A 14,232-nucleotide genomic window follows, 5' to 3' on the forward strand; every position below is an offset into this window, starting at 1 on the left:
GTTTCATGTCTAGATGCATAAAAATTAAAGTGTTATAAAAACTCTGCCAATGCTTTCAGGACTACAGTGTTAGATTATCATCTATTTTTGTCTACTTGGTTATGTTACCATTGATTTCACAGCCATAATTAGCAAAAGTACAACAGGAAGAACCTGGCAATTGTTGTAAATATCATTCTTCGTAGGATAGATTATGTCTATTTATTCCATATGCCATTACCATTGACTATGTGACTGTTCACAAGAAATTGCTTGATTGCACTACAGGCAATACTGACAATCTGTTAAGACTTCCAGGAAGAAATCCTTTCTGACACAAAACAGGCAAAACTAAAAAGACAGTCATTAAAGTTTAAAAAAAAAAGTCTTCTTTCTCTACGCAGCACATTTGTAATACACAAGCTGTTATATTCCTATCTGAGCAGATGACAATTCCACCTGGGAATGCTTATTGTGCTCCATATCATAACACCATTATACGTGGCTCATAATGGATTATACATTTCAGTCTAATCACGGTAACATAACTAACAGCCGAGTGAGCTGTAAAATACAGCTACAAAAGAAAAGCAAGAACTTTACTAGTCACCCAAGAGTATAAAACTACTTAAACAGAACAGGACAGATGTAGCTCCCGTTACTGGAGCCTTTGATGTCATGTATCAGGGTCTGCTTACAAGAACTGATACTCCACCTACGACTGTCCACAATACTTTGTGAAAACTACAAAGGTATACAGGCCATGTGTTGAGCATACCAATCCAGAATATCAGCCTCGCTACGTGTGCACCACCCCTAGAGTACTTAAAACCAGTGCAGCTTCAAGGATTATTTACTAGAAGTCAATTCCAAGAATAGACGTCTTACCAGTGCAAAACAGCAATGCAATGCCTATGTAAAGTTAAAGGGAACCTGTCACCAGTTCAAGAGTGGCCAGGTTTTCCTCCTATTTTATTCTTGCTGTTCTAATAAGTATTCTGTTTTGGATTTTTTTGCTTTTTTTATCCACAGTACAGTTCCAAAAATATGCACCTTTTTATCTAGCACTAATTTTTATGATTTGTACCAAGAGGGTGTGGCTCACAGGAGTTTCTGGGGGAATGTCTTTTGCCTGCTCTCCATTATTACTCTTTAGAAATGACCATAAAAATTGGAACTAAATAAAAAACAGTCCATATGGCCCGTTTCACACATCCCGCATTTTGCCGGATGCCGGATCCGGCACGCATGCAGTACAGTAGATTAATTTACAGTGGAAGCATGACACCATGCGGACAAATGCGGTTGTACATGAAGCACACAACCGCATGGTGTCGTGCTTCCACTGTAAATGAATGTACTGTACTGCATACGTGCCGGATCCGACATCCGACAAAGTGCCGGATGTGTGAAATGGGCCTATTTCTGAAACTGAATGGAATATTAAAAAAAAAACACTGAATATTCAAAGGAGCCGAAGAAAAAAATAAGAGTAGGAACTGGCCACTTTTGACTGGGTGACAGGTCCTCCTTAAATTGCAGGACTTCAGTAGATGTCCACAATTTTGCCACTGTAGCTCAGGCTAACATGTAGGCATAAACATAATGTGCCATTATAAATATGAAATCGCTTCCTGCAGCCGACAATTTTCATTTTACTACTTTTGGGTTTTTTCTCTTCCTCCAAGAGCCATGACGTATTTATTTTCCGTCGACATGGCTGTACGAGGGCTTGTTTTCTGCAGGATGATTTGTGGTTTTGAATAACATGATTCACTTTACCATAAAATGCATTGGAAAACAGGAAATTCATTTCAACTGTGGAGAAATGGTGAAAAAAAGACAAGTCCAATGTTGTTTTTCTTTACGGTGTTCATCGAAAAGTGAAAATGACCTGCACCATGATTCTTCAGATCAATACAATTATGCACAATCTCAATGAACCTGGTGCATCTTACTCCAGTGCACACTTCTTCAAGACAGACGTATAAAAGGGGCATTTATGGTTTTTTAGGTCTACAATCTTCCAAAGTTCATAAACACTGAGACTCCTTGAGAGCCTAACAAGATTGATTGCTCATGCCTTCTGTTCCTGAATAATAATATTAACAAGCCCTCTTTATTTTTAAAATTATAGGAAAATGTAATAAAATGGACTTACTGGTTTAGGTGAAATACTCTTCAGCCTCAATATATCCAAGTAGGCTACACGTCTTAGAGGTCATAGCAACAACCATCTGTGAATTCTAGGGAATCCTTCTTTATATTTCCAAGAAATGTGCAGGCAGCTGGAAAGTAAACATATACGGGTGACTGACTGTACCATGAACACTAGAGAGGATAAATGAAAGTGTGCACACAACCATTGGGTTCAAGCTCTTTCTTTACCAATAGTAACGGTGCGACGTAACATGTCATGTTCCTCCAAGATAACATAAAACTGCAAGCAATGAAAGATGCATTGACCAATTCATACAATAAATACTATGCATATGACACTAATAGAAATTGTATGTTAAAAATAATTTTAAATTTCATTTATTAGGTTCAACTGACTTTTTAATATCACATTCATGTTAAAACTAAATTATGACATATGTAATGTTTAACTAAAAAATATGGAGTTTGCTTTTATCTGTTGGTAATGGCACAAAACCTGTATATTCTTTAATTCCAATGGTAACTGGTGACAGTTTATCTTGAAGGATATTATATAGTTGAGTATTAAGTACAGCATATTAAGGGCACGCTCACACTGACGTATAACTTGGATGAGGGTTATCTGATGTATTGTCGGATAGCACTAGCTCCAGTGTTATACTATGGGGCAGTACCCATCAGCGCTTTGTTTCTCACGTTGATTCGGCATGAGGCTAAAATCGCTGCATGCTGCAATTAGCAGCAAATCTTGAGTCACTCGCACCCATGCAAGTCTATGGGTGCATGTGAAACATCGGACTGCACTCGGGTGGTATCACAACTGGCAGTAATTTCCTATTCCTAGGCACCTCTAAGGTCCATTGATAAGAGGAAAAATTAACAGTCATAATAGGTTGACATACTAAATTCTAAAAACATTTAAAAGTAAAACAGAATTTGAAAAAAAAGAGCATTAAACTGCAGCGTAGATTCATAATATGCAAGATTTTTTCATTTTTAAAGCTGCAAAATTACAGTTGTCACCAATGTGATTGTAAAATAATAATATAAACTGCATACAAACTATGTATGTACATCATTGTACGGTTAGAGATTTCCTAAACTAACAGAAACTGAATTTTTAATAGCATATTTTGAAGAACTTTAATGCACAAAGTATACAGAATCCAGAAAGCCCAAATTATGTGGTGGTTTCACTTTAAGCTTTTTAAAGTAATTGAGAAACTTTCAAAAGTCAGATCAGAAGCCAACAGAAGCGAGGGGAGTGCCTTGCCTGCTTTTACCATGAGCCTTGTGTTTACTTTGGGTTATGCAATAGATTAGGGATTTTCCAGTCATTGCCCCTTGGATGAAGCAATAAAGATACTGCAGATAATTACACCATTGTTAGCAGGGAAAGCACATTCCTCAGCAATAACCACACTACTCTCATAAAAGACATATTGTACTTCAGCCTTGTCAACTCTTCAATCTGTAAGTAAACCTGCTCCATGTTTATTTTTACAGAACTTTTACCTGTGGTGACAACAGGTATAACCATTGTCACCTAGGGTACAATACAGGCCGATGGCCTGAGAGCCTCATAAGGAAGCCTCTGTTCACACATATGCATATCTGTTCTGTTTGCATGTTCCATTTAGAATAGACAAATAGGACAAATAAGCAGAATGCATTAGGGTACTGTCTAACTAAACGACGTACCAGCGATTCCGACAATGATACGACCTGGTAAGTATCGCTGGCACGTCGCTACAGGGTAACTAGTGAGCTGTCAAACAGTCAGATCTTCCCAACGACACAGCAACGATACGGCGGTCGCCGGGACCCTGTCACATAGTACGATTCAAATCTTGATTAGTAACATAGGCGTGCATCTACATTGCCTTTTCCGCGTCCCCTCTGGTCCGATTGGTGGTTGTAACTGCGTTGTGACTGGGCGGCCTTGCCTTTAGACAAGGCAACATAATAGCGCTTCCATCCTTCTCCATCCTTGTCCATCCTACAGTCCCGATGCAGAATGGACTGAATTACGATCTGCTGCTACACGCGGTTCAGGACAAGTGAATTCAGCCCTCTGAAATGTACTGCGATATACAAGCCAGAACAGAGGATGGAAGCGGTCAATCCGAATGCAGTAGCGATCACCAATCGGAACAAAGAGGGTGCGGAAAACAACGAAGATGCACGCCTACGTGAGTTGCGAACAAGGTCGATGGGTAAGGTGTCAAACACACTGATGCGTGCTGCCCTGCGGGAGCCCAACGACCTAAAAATGAACCAGAACAGTGTGTAACGATCAGCGATTTCACAGCAGGGACCAGGTCGCTGCTTAGTGTCACACACAGCGAGATTGCTGATGAGGGCACTGGTACGTCACAAAACCTGTGACTCAGCAGCAATCTCGCTAGCGATCTCGCTATGTGAGAAGTACCCCTTACTGGGTCAAATGAAAGCCGAGGAGCCCCACTGATTTATATGGGTTCTGCCTGTTTGTTGTTTATTTTTATCACTGAAAAAAAGTCTTACTTTTTTATCCGCAGTAATGATAAACAAGAACTGGAAAGCAGGCGGACCTAATTAAATCATTGCGGGCCCTCAGGAATGCTTATCTACACTATTAACCGCACTTAATATGTAGGCACTTAAGGGGCTTCCAAGACGAAACATTTCGGTGCGAAACGCACATCGGATGAGGCGGGACCCTGCATCTTCATTTACTTACTTTAGGTGATGTACTCCAATTGAATGGATTCTAAATATATGGTGTGGCTTTTGTATATTTTTGCACATGCCTTTTGAATATATAGTGTATTTAGGGGATATGCCTGTTGTTCGATATCCTTATTATAAGGTGTGCTATGTATGTACTACTATCTTTAGACACAGGGTCTTTTACATATTTATTGTTTACATATAGGTTTTCTACATATTACTCTAGTACATACCATATACATATATACCCTCATATATTTATATGATTTATATATATTTTTTCACCTATTTATTACATGTCAGGTGTCCACCTCTTTTTCTTTTCTCTTTTAATTTATTATGTATTTGGGGGAAGACCCTATAATTTTTTTGTATAATTTTAATGAACTTAAATAAAATGTAATATTTTTACTATTTGGGTTTGTATTTTTTCTTTTGGGTTATTATAGAGGAAGGCATTCCATTTCTCTCTTCCATTTGTTCTAAATGAAACAGATACGAGTATATGTGAGTATATGTAAACTATAGGTTTAAGAAAATTCAACCTAATGTTAAAAAAGGACAGATAAATCCCACTACCCTTTTTTAGAGGAGTGTAGACAATAAAGTTTAGTGATGATGATGAGCAAGCACTACCATCGGCGATCCCTGCACATGTTTGCTTATGTAAACAGGAGACATGTGTGACTTAAGCCCCCGTCACATTTAGCGACTTACCAGTGATCCCGAAAACGATGCGACCTGATAAGGATCGCTGGTAAGTCACTGGGAGGTCGCTGGTGAGATGTCACACAGTCAGACCTTATGAACGACTCATTAATGATACAGGTTGCAGTAGCGACCTGTATAACGATTTCTGCTGTCATTGGTACCCTGTCACACAGTGCCAAACATAGCAATGCGTCCTGCCAAGCAGGACATCGCCTTTGAAGAAAATGGTCCAGGACATTCAGCAACGACCGGCGACCTCACAGCAGGGGCCAGGTCGTTGCTGGATGTCACACACAGCGACATCGCTAGCAAGATCGCTGTTGCGTCACGAAAACCGTGACTCAGCAGTAATGTCGCTAGCGATGTCGCTTAGTGAGACGTGGCCTTTATAGGCGAAGGGAGATCCGCAATTCACCCGCACCTATTAACGATGTAGATCGCACTGTCAAAATGTGACAGTGCGATTTAAATGGCCGCGGCGGGGAAATTGCCTATCATGAGGAGCTGATGGTTGCCATGGTAGTGACGGGTCATGTGATGACTCCTGTTGCTATTATGACGTAGTTCCTATTACAGCCGGCAGAGCAGTGGCTCTAAGAGGGACACAGCATTTCTGCTGATCAGAACTGTGCAAAAATGGTATCATTAAAAACGTCAGCTCTAGACACAATAAAAGCTGTCACTGAGTCCAATATCCTGAAAAATGAGAATGCTACAGGTCATGGAAAATGGCACAAAAAGTGTGCCACTTTTTTTGAGACAAACGTATGCACTTTTTTTTTAACGCCTTATATAAAAGTAAACATATACATGTTTAGTATCTACGAACTCGTATCGATCTGAGGCATCATACTGTCATATCAGTTTTACTATATAGTGAGTACTGTGAATAAAATACCCCAGTATACTATATGGTAAAACTTATGGTCCCATTTAAAAGTACAACTCGTGCCGCAAAAAACAAGCCCTCATATGGCAAGATTGACGGAAAAATTAAAAAGTTATGGCTATTGGAAGAAGGCAACAATATAGCAAAAGCAGTTTCCCAAAGTTTGAGAAGGTTGGTAATGTTAAAATATAACCTTTAATATAATGATTAAAATCAGGGAATATGAGACAAACAAAACATATAAAACCCTTAAAAAAGGGTCCGAAAACCAATGTCAGTGTGGATAGTGAAATCCACTAACTATGACAAAATGGATGCCTCTGTATGAATTTGGGTTAATGTAATAAACCCCACCTATTATAAGGTATGTAAAGGTAGAAATGGAACAATCTCACCGGTATGAAGTCCTGGTCCAGTATAGATATTCATAAGATGATGCTGGATCTACAAAGGTGGAGCTAATATTTATACCTACACCATACCCCTTAATTGCTGACCCGCAAGTGGTGTGCTCGAGAGTCCCTACGCGTTTCGTTTACAGACTCATCAGGGGAGCTTCATTTAGAACAGAGCACAATAGAAAAATGCCTCCTGAACAGAGGTAGATGCCAGCCTACACCGGACCAGGACTTCATACCGGTGAGATTGTTATATTTCTACCTTTACTTACCTTATAATAGGTGGGGTTTAATTACATTAACCCAAATTCATACAGAGGCATCCATTTTGTCATAGTTAGTGGATTTCCCTATCCACACTGACATTGGTTTTCTGACCCTTTTTACAGGTTTTATATGTTTTGTTTGTCTCACATCCCCTGTTTTTAATCATTATATTAAAGGTTATATTTTAACATTACCTAGCTACCAACCTATTGGAAGAAGGGGAGCGAAAAACAGAAAATCGCCCGGGGGGTGAAGGGGTTAAATATACCCTTTACTAAAATATGTCACACCATACAAAATGACCACAGGAAACAGTGACAAAGTAAACTTGAATTTACTCAAGATTATTCTCAAGAAAATTGAAAAACTAGTAATGAACGGGTTAATTGGCAGAAATATATATAAATTATTATTATTAGTGGATAGCAAACATAAGCTAAAAAGGAGGGAAGTGGGATCACATAGTACAGTCCCACAATGCAAACAGAGCTATCACAGTTATTACAAGGCGTACAAAAAGAGTTGAGTCCAATGGAAAAAATATATATAATCCAATCATACTCTAGATACCAATAGATAATAAGGTAAACCACATTTAAAAAAAGCTATCAATAAGTAGCATTATTCTCTTAAACTGATATCACCTAAATCTCCTGAAGTCATTCAAGTACAAGTACAGGCAGTCTACTGGTATTTCTATATCATTTCATTATGCTAACTTTTTTCTAGAATAGATAAATGAATAGCCTGAATTATGATTGTCTCGCATACAAATTCAATTAATATAAGCCCAGTCACACACCACAACGACTTACCAGCGATCCCGAAAACGATGCAACCTGATATGGATTGCAGGTAAGTCGCTGGGAGGTCGCAGGTGAATTGTCACACAGTCAAACCTTACCAGCGATGCAGGAACAATACAGGTTGCAGTAGCGACCTGTATAACGATCTCAGCAGTCACTGTGACCCTATCACACAGTGTCAAACACAGCGATGTGTCCTGCCCAGCAGGACATCGCCTTTGAAGAAAATGACCTGGACCATTCTGCAACGACTAGAGATCTTACAGCAGGGGCCTAATCGCTGGTAGGTGTCACACATAACAAGATCGCTAACGGGATCGCTACTGCGTCACCAAAACGGTGACTCAGCTGCGATCTCGCTAGCGATGTCGTTATGTGTGACGGTACCTTATCGGATGAAACCGCCAATATGGACGAGTTCAGCTGACAGTCTAATGTGTGTGTGAGACTGTCGTGGGAGATAATGATCAGACATGTCTTTATTCGGATTGCAGATCACATTGCTATCCCAAAAATAAGCCACCAGACATGTTAGTCAGAGGCCAAGCAAGCACTCCAGTTTATGGTAGAGAAGGCCAAGATGGCTGTCGGCCAATTGATCGGCTGCAGCATTATTTGGCCGACGGTCATCTGTGAATAGAATTTTCATTATGAGTATATTCTTCCTCTCTGTAGGAGCATATTTAATCTACCACAAGGCTGTAGAGGACAATCACAGTCCTGAAGCTCTCCTCTACTAGAGAAAGCGGTGTTCTTCCCTGCAGTGACCACTTCTTGTCCATAAAGACCCCAGCTGAACCACAGCTATAAACAATCTACAGTCAAAATAGAATTTGCAGAATTTTGGCCACAATTGGTCTATAGACAGTCTGGTTCAACAGGAAATAGCAGTTTTGATAATAAAATTGAAATATGTGAAAGCCACATTTTTTTCTATTGGAAACCTTCAAAAATCTGTACTTCTCCAGAAACATTAAAGAAGCACATTTTATGAGCAATTTACTATTACCTACCAACTTTATATAATAGACAAACATATAGCATCTCTCAACAGTATCCTTCAGCCCCTATGAATTTTTTCATGTTTTATTGCATTACAGCAAGTGCCGAAAAAAAAAAAATAAAAGGTCTTGAATGTGGTAACTCCATGTTCATATCTGATTTGTATATATAGACATGGTCACTTATAGTCACACATCCAAAGGTTTCAGGTTCAATACATATAAAGTCATCCAAACCTACTGATTCCAGAAGGATTGGTCAATTCCCTTCATTATATGGGAATCTTTTGACTCTTAACTCAATGGCAGATGTTGAAAGCAAGAAGCACGAGGCATGATTCCCCAGTTTTCACCTCTGCAGGTAATCTCTAATCTTCTGTTTTTACAAGTGGGTGGACACTAGATGCTATGATGTCTTATATATATAGCAGACATAGTCTGCTTTTCTTTTTGTACGTACCACATGTGCAGCATAGGTGGCACTATATGCCATTACTGAGCAGTGTAGCTGTAAATCCAGCATTTTCAAAAGCTAAAACACTTAAATATTTTTTCCCCTTTCATAAAAAGCCATAAATTCAGTTCATTAATGAATAAATTGTGCTTTACTTTACATATATTTGATGCTTGTTACATGTGTTGACCACTAGACAAGTGTTTCACTACAGACCTGACCTATTGACATGTTGCGTTTTGCTGTGATGGGGACAAAACTGACTATTTTCGAACATAGTGCCAAAATTACTGCAGTTTAACTGTGGCAAAAAACATTGTTACAATGTGTAACTGCAACCGAACCGAAATTAAAGGCATTCTGTCAGCAAAGAATGACTGTTCTAACCAAGTACAGGCGCTCGGTGCATCATGCTGCATCTTCAACCTGCTGGTTTTCCTCTATCTCCGCCTTCGCCTTTTTTTATTGCCAGTTCTGGCTTCATAGAGCTAGAGAAGTGTGGAGATAGATGGAACCAAGCACTTGGACAGTACACGTAAATGATTGGTCACGCCCTGAACAGTCATTCTGTGCTGACAATCCCTTTAAAGGGGAACATACCGCCATCTTTAGCAGTGCAACTGTGGTTTTGTGGCTATACCTTCATGCAATCATATATCAGTCAATAAGATACATTGTTCACATTTTTATATACACAAAAGAGCATTGCTCATTTCCTTTATTGTTCTCTTTGTGATCTTTATTACATTTTTTTAAAACAAGATAATTCACCATGTCACGTTTCACCTCATGTTGATCAGTGCATTGTGGAGACAATTTTACAAGAATTACAGCCATGTTTTATATTGACAGGTTTCTATCACATGTGAAGTTTACGTTTTACAAGCAGTGTAATAGACACTAACAGATACTGTAATAGGTGCATTAAAATAGCAAATTATACATCTGTTCTTCTGTAGTTTGTCATTGCTGAAGTCCGATACTTTCACTTGTCACTGTTCCAAAGAAATAATACAAAATGTATCTTACTATAAAATACTATAATCAATATGTGCAGAGGGAGAAGAGGAACTGGTCTGGCATACGACCTTAAAATATAAGCTTGTGTCCTTGGGAAACCACAGTGTTATGGAAACAAGCACAGCTCTAAAGGTACATCAGAGGATACCGTGTACAGAGCTGTTCTGAAACTTTAGGGATAACTACTGTGGCTGGGGTTGCATCTGACAAAAGAAAAAGGTAAAAAAAAAAAAATTTTGTAAGGAAAATTTGATTTCAACTTTTATTGAAAATACTTAATTTTAAGGGATATAGAATTTGTAATTTACATAAAAAAATATTCAACGTTTTCTTCAAATCATGTAAAACATTTTGTCAGGCTATGTTCACAATAATACAGTTCTCTCCACCATGCGCTGTGTTGGGGTTGTAGTCACAAACCCCATAAAACTTTATACGGACAAGAAACCGGACAAAGCCACAATGGAGTCACTCACTTGAGGAAATCCCTATGGGAGTCACTGTGGACATTGTCTGGCCTTCGTATTGGCAGTATTCTTCTTTGTCTTCGAACCCAATAATACAAAATTAATTTCTATAGTATTTAGTTTTTTATTTCTATAGCATCATATTCCGCAGTGCTTTACAGCCATCGTCAATGTTCCTAGTCAGAGTCACAACTTAAATTCTCAATTAGTACGGTAAATCTTGGGAGTGTGGAAGGAACCTGAAGGAAACCCACACAAAGGCTATGTGCGCACACTGCAGATTTGTTTCTCCAGCGAACTACGCACCTTCTGGTAGAAAAACGCACCTACCTGCAGAAAAAACGCACCTAAAACGCATGCAGTTTTATCGCAGTTTTGGTGCGTTTCTAGTGCGGATTAACAGCATTTTTGCCTGCGTTTTTTTAACATTGTCATTGGCAAAACACAGGGAAAAACACAGAAAAACGCAGAAAAGAAGTGACATGCTACTTCTTTTTTCTGCAGAAATTCTGCAGCAAAACCTGGAAGTAAAAAAGACGCAACGCGCACACAGCATTTCGGATTTCTCATAGACTTTGCTGGGGAAGGACTGCATGAACAAAAACTGCACCAATTCTGCAGCAAAAGCCGCAGACAATCCGTGGTAAAAAATGCAGTGTGCGCATAGGGCCAAACACAGTGAGGACAAAACCACAGGAAACCCACACAAAACACAGGGAGAACATAAAAACGTCTGGCAGATGGTGTCCTTAGTGAAATTTGAACCCAGGGCCCCGCTGCTGCAAAACAACAATGGAGCCACCCTGCTGTCCATAAGAAATATAAATGTGGGCACTTTAGAGAATAAGTTACAAATAAAAGTAATAATGCCTGAAACTTTAGTCAACATATGTGTATTTTATAGATGGGATTGCTCTTTAGGTAGTCGATAAATGATTTAGCAAACGTTCTAGATTTTCACCATGAACTTGGACAATTTAAGTGTTGCACTTTGACACAAGATATAAAATATAAGCTTTGTACCCCTAGTAATCAGTTACAGCCATGGTGAGAGGCCGGTATCTTTTTCAACCTTAACCAGACATGACTTCAGAATGAGTCAAAACAAAACTCGCCCAGTAAACATCTAAGTTACTTCTCAAATATTTTTATTGTATTGTGTTCTCATTTTATCTGGTAAGGGAGTTCCCAAGAACTGAAACCTCAGCAAGAAACTAAAGTGATTCCCCTTGCTCGACCCAACATAATGAGGAAGTTAAAACACAATTCTGAAAATCAAAATCTACACATGAATATACTGTAAGGTGGCAGCAGGACAGGTCCTGCACAGGAGGTATGCGTCACAATGTTGGGAAGCCTCAGTGATGTAGAACCCAGAGAAACAGGCTCTAGAACCCTATAGTGCTGAGAGTTGTATGTCAATAGGCCTGGATTTTAAGTCTAGGTTTTAGGAACGGCCACTAGAGCTGGGTGGATCTGACCGTTCCCTTACCTGCAGTATCAGGATTTGGAACAAGTGATAAAAAGGCAGTTCACCTGCCTAATTTTGCTGTCTGAGAGCAGAGGTGGAAACACCTCTTGAACTTATTTTTCACAATAAAAATAGCAGCACAGCCTGATCACTTTTAGAGCTTGTGCGCACGTGTGCGTATTGCATGCATTTACGCTTCGTCTAGCACTGCAGCGTAAATGTATGCGTCCTGCGTCCCCTGCACAATCTATGAAGATTGTGCATAATCCTTGTGCACATTGCTTTTTTGAACGCAGCGATTTGCATGCTGAAATTTTGATCCAAATCGGTGCATTCAAAAATGCAGCATGTCACTTCTTTCCTGCGCTTTGGATGCAGCTCCCACTCTGTCTATGGCAGAGCCAGCATCCTGAGCGCATGAAATCGCCATCTATTCTGCTGAAACACTGCATCCATTACACAGTGTTTCTGCAACGATTTGAAGCACACATGTGCTGACAAATCGCTGCAGAAATTTCAGCATGTACATGCGCACACAGCCTTACTGCCAGAAATAACAGACAAAAAAGCATGTAATATGCAAGTAAACATAGCCTGAGTAATAGATCTCTTCTTTCTACGGGTACGTCCACATGATCCGGATGACACTGTGTTCGAGACAAAGTGCCAGCCCTTCTGCGGAGACACAAGTGTTGTCTACAGGAGAACACAGCTGTCCGTGCCCACGATCAGAATTCTGGGCGCTGCAGACTTTTATTGTGTTCTCTCCATGAGGAACATTTGCTCTCCGCAATCATAAATTGACATTTCGCGGACATGTGGCAGCTCGGATTGTAGTGCAGGTGTACGCTGCGTACAATAGAAGCACAGTGGGCATTGGATTTCTGTAAATCCCATCCACTATGTTTGTACTGTACAATGCAGCGTTTTGGACGAAGAGAAAACACCATACATCCAAAACGCTGCTAATGCTGATTGTTGGAACCCTGCCTTACTGGCTTTATTATTTCTACTTTATTAGAACAATTACTATATAATTATTTTTCTACATTATTTGGGCACAATCTTACATGGACCTGAACCTGATCTGGTGGTCTACAGGAAAATGTCACATTTTTTGGGCAACGCTTTAAAATTTGCAGAAGCGTCTTCCCCACTTTGCAGTGCAGGTTTTTTGTTTTTGGTTCTACATTTTTTAGATTTCTGGTAAAGTTCCAGGTCTCTACTAAAGGCCCTGTCACACACTCCGATATATCGTGTGATCGCATGAGTGATCGCACCCGCCCCTGTTGGTTGTGCGTCACGGGCAATTCATTGCCTGTAGCGCACAATGTTGTTAACCCCCGTCACACGTACTTACCTCCCTAACGACGTCGCTGTGGGCGGCGAACATCCTCTTCCTGAAGGGGGAGGGACGTTCGGCGTCACAGCGACGTCACACAGTGGCCGCCCAATAGAAGCGGAGGGGCGGAGATGAGCGGGACGTAACATCCTGCCCACCTCCTTCCTTCCTCATTGCCGGCGGGACGCAGGTAAGCTGTGTTCGTCGTTCCCGAGGTGTCACACGTAGCGATGTGTGCTGCCTCGGTAACGACGAACAACCAGCGCACAAAAGGATGAACGACATTATGAAAATGAACGACGTGTCAACGAGCAACGATAAGGTGAGTATTTTTGCTCTTTAACAGTCGTTCGGAGATGTCACACGCTACGACATCTCTAGCGATGCCGGATGTGCGTCACGAATTCCGTGACCCCGACGACATATTGATAGATATTTCGTAGCATGTGACGGGGCCTTTAAACACTGCTATTGTTTCAATCAGAATGGTTTTAGTTATTACTAACTACACAGTATTTATGACTCCAAGAAACTATCTACTTCTCATACCCTTGT

At 40.1% G+C, this 14,232-nt stretch overlaps 1 protein-coding gene across 2 annotated transcripts in view; it reads right to left on the reverse strand.

Annotated features, from left to right (window-relative positions):
• The window catches only part of HIVEP2 (HIVEP zinc finger 2), a 304,455-nt gene that overhangs the window by 206,075 nt on the left and 84,148 nt on the right, over positions 1–14,232 (reverse strand). For both annotated transcript variants that reach the window (XM_075339798.1, XM_075339799.1), the window contains exon 2: positions 2,141–2,267. The gene's annotated coding sequence lies outside the window, so the exon portion shown is untranslated. The remainder of the gene's footprint in view (positions 1–2,140; positions 2,268–14,232) is intronic.

This window comes from Anomaloglossus baeobatrachus, chromosome 3 (assembly GCF_048569485.1).
Source record: "Anomaloglossus baeobatrachus isolate aAnoBae1 chromosome 3, aAnoBae1.hap1, whole genome shotgun sequence".
Taxonomy (NCBI): domain Eukaryota; kingdom Metazoa; phylum Chordata; class Amphibia; order Anura; family Aromobatidae; genus Anomaloglossus; species Anomaloglossus baeobatrachus.